This window comes from Lolium perenne, chromosome 2 (genome assembly GCF_019359855.2).
Source record: "Lolium perenne isolate Kyuss_39 chromosome 2, Kyuss_2.0, whole genome shotgun sequence".
NCBI lineage: Eukaryota > Viridiplantae > Streptophyta > Magnoliopsida > Poales > Poaceae > Lolium > Lolium perenne.
The window spans coordinates 258,798,508-258,801,598 of NC_067245.2; positions in this window are offsets into that span (position 1 = coordinate 258,798,508).

The window sequence follows — 3,091 nt, forward strand, 5'->3', positions numbered from 1 at the left end:
CATTTCTTCAGGCAACTCCAGTTGATAAGATACTTCACCTCGGCGGCTGAGGACTTTGAAAGGTCCGACATAGCGGGGTGCAAGCTTTCCTTTCAGTTGGAACCTTTGCATTCCTTTCAAGGGGGAGACCTTGAGATAGACAAAATCTCCGATCTCAAAGGTCATCTCCCGACGTCTCTTGTCGACGTAGCTCTTCTGTCTGGACTGCGCCGTCTTGAGGTACTCGCGAATCTTGTGGACTTTCTCTTCGGCTTCACGAAGAACATCAGGGCCGAAAAATTGGCTCTCTCCGACTTCTGACCAGTTCAGGGGCGTACGGCACTTCCTTCCGTACAAGGCTTCAAAGGGGGCCATCTGTAGGCTGGCTTGGTAACTATTGTTGTAAGAGAATTCTGCGTAAGTTAGGCAGTCTTCCCACTTGGATCCGTATTCCAGTATGCATGCTCTAAGCATGTCTTCCAGTATCTGGTTTACTCTCTCAGTCTGTCCGTCGGTCTGAGGGTGATAGGCGGTGCTGAAATTTAGGCGGGTGCCTAGTCCTTCATGCACTTTCTGCCAGAACCTTGAGGTGAACTGTGATCCTCTATCTGACACTATCGATTTGGGGGTTCCGTGCAGAGCGACTATTCTGGAGATGTATAGTTCAGCTAACTTTGGGCCTTGATAGGTGGTTTTGACGGCGATGAAATGGGCGACTTTGGTCAATCTATCGACCACTACCCATATTGAATCATTGCCTTTGCTGGATTTGGGCAGTCCGGTGATAAAGTCCATTCCTACGGAGTCCCATTTCCATTCCGGAATCTGGAGGGGTTGTAACAGTCCGGCGGGTCGCTGATGTTCTGCCTTGACTCTCTGACAGATGTCACACTTAGCGATATAGCTACCGATCTCTCTCTTCATTCCGTGCCACCAAAATTGTTCTTTTAAGTCTTGGTACATCTTGGTACCTCCGGGGTGGATTGAATAAAGGGTGTCATGGGCTTCTTGCAGAATGACTTGTTTCAAGTCAGAGTCCGATGGTACGCAGAGACGTTCTTTGTACCAAAGAACTCCGGCTTCGTCTACGGTGAATCCGGGGGCTTTTCCTGCGGCTATCTGTTTCTTGATTCCGTCAATGCTAGCGTTGCCCTTCTGGGCTTCCTTGATCTGACCAACCAAGGTGGGTTGCATTTCTATGCTGGCTAGGAAACCTTCACTAACCAGCTCGAGTCTGAACTGTTCAAACTCTTGATGCAAGCTGGGTTGTTCGGTTGCGAGCATGGAGTTCAACTGACACGGCAGTCGACTCAAAGCATCCGCTACCACATTGGCCTTGCCGGGGTGGTAGTGAATCTCCATGTCGTAATCCTTGATCAATTCGATCCATCGGCGTTGTCTCATGTTCAGCTCTTTCTGGGTGAATATGTATTTGAGGCTTTTGTGGTCGGAGTAGATCTCGCATCGATTACCCATGAGGTAATGACGCCAAACTTTCAGGGCTAAGACCACGGCTGCAAGCTCGAGGTCGTGGGTTGGGTAGTTCTGTTCATGTTGCTTGAGTTGTCTTGAAAGGTAGGATACAACCTTGCCTTCTTGCATAAGCACGCATCCAAGTCCAGTCTTGGAGGCGTCGCAATATACGTCAAAGGGCTTTGCGATATCTGGCATGATCAGGATTGGGGCTGTTATCAATCTACTCTTGAGTTGTTGAAAGCTCTCTTCGCATTTGTCGGTCCACTCAAACTTTCTGTCCTTCTTCAGCAGTTGGGTCATTGGTCGAGCGATGCTCGAAAAACCTTCTACAAATCTGCGATAGTATCCGGCTAATCCAAGAAAAGCGCGGACCTCAGTTTGTGTGGTTGGGGCTTGCCATTCCATAACAGTTTTGATTTTGGCGGGATCAACGGCAATTCCTCCTGCGGACAAGATGTGTCCCAGGAATCCAACTTCTTCCAGCCAAAACTCACACTTGCTAAACTTGGCATATAACTTGTGCTGTCTAAGGGTTTCTAGGACAATCTCCAAATGCTGTTCATGTTCCTCTTCGGACTTGGAGTAGACTAGGATGTTGTCGATGAAAACAACGACAAACTTGTCCAAAAAGTTCATGAAGATCTTATTCATCAGATTCATGAAATAAGCGGGGGCATTGGTCAGTCCAAACGACATGACGTTGTACTCGTACAACCCATATCTGGTGGTAAAGGCAGTTTTTGGAATGTCGGTGGCTCGGATCTTCAGTTGGTGGTATCCAGTTCTAAGATCTATCTTGGAGAAAACTCGGGATCCGGTGAGTTGGTCAAACAAGTCTTCGATCTTGGGTAAGGGGTATTTGTTTTTGATGGTGACATCGTTAAGCTTACGATAGTCCATGCATAAACGATTTGCACCATCTTTCTTGTCGACAAACAAGACGGGGGATCTCCAGGGGGATGCACTTGGTCTAATCAAACCTTTGGCTAACATGTCATCTATTTGCTTCTTCAGCTCCACAAGTTCGGTTGCGTTCATGTTGTAGGCTCTCTGGGCTATGGGTCCAGTTCCGGGGATTAACTCGATGATAAACTCGATATCCCGATCCGGGGGCATACCGGGTAGATCATCCGGGAACACATCAGGGTAGCGACAAACGACCCTGATTTGATCCAGAGTTGGCTTGGATACACTTTGGTTGCAGGTAAATTTTCTGGGTAGTTTTTCAGAGACGTGCTCAACTACGATACCGGTGCTGCTAGTCATGGTTATGGCTTTCTTGGCGCAGTCTATCAATCCATTGTGCTTGGACATCCAGTCCATTCCTAGGACAACTTCCAAACCCTTGGTTCCAAGTATGATTAGATTTGCAAAGAAATCTACATCATGGATTTTGATTGGTACATTTTTGTAAAATTTTCTGGCTTTGGTGGTTGATCCGGGGATTTGGACTATCATAACATGTTTCAAACTGAGAGGTTGAATTTTACTTGTTGATGCAAAGTCTTCGGTGACAAAAGAATGAGATGCTCCTGAATCAAACAACACTCTGGCAGGGAGGTGGTTGACAGAAAACATACCCAGTACAACATCGGGTGCTTCCTGGGCTTCTTCGGCGTTCATGTGGTAGAGGCGG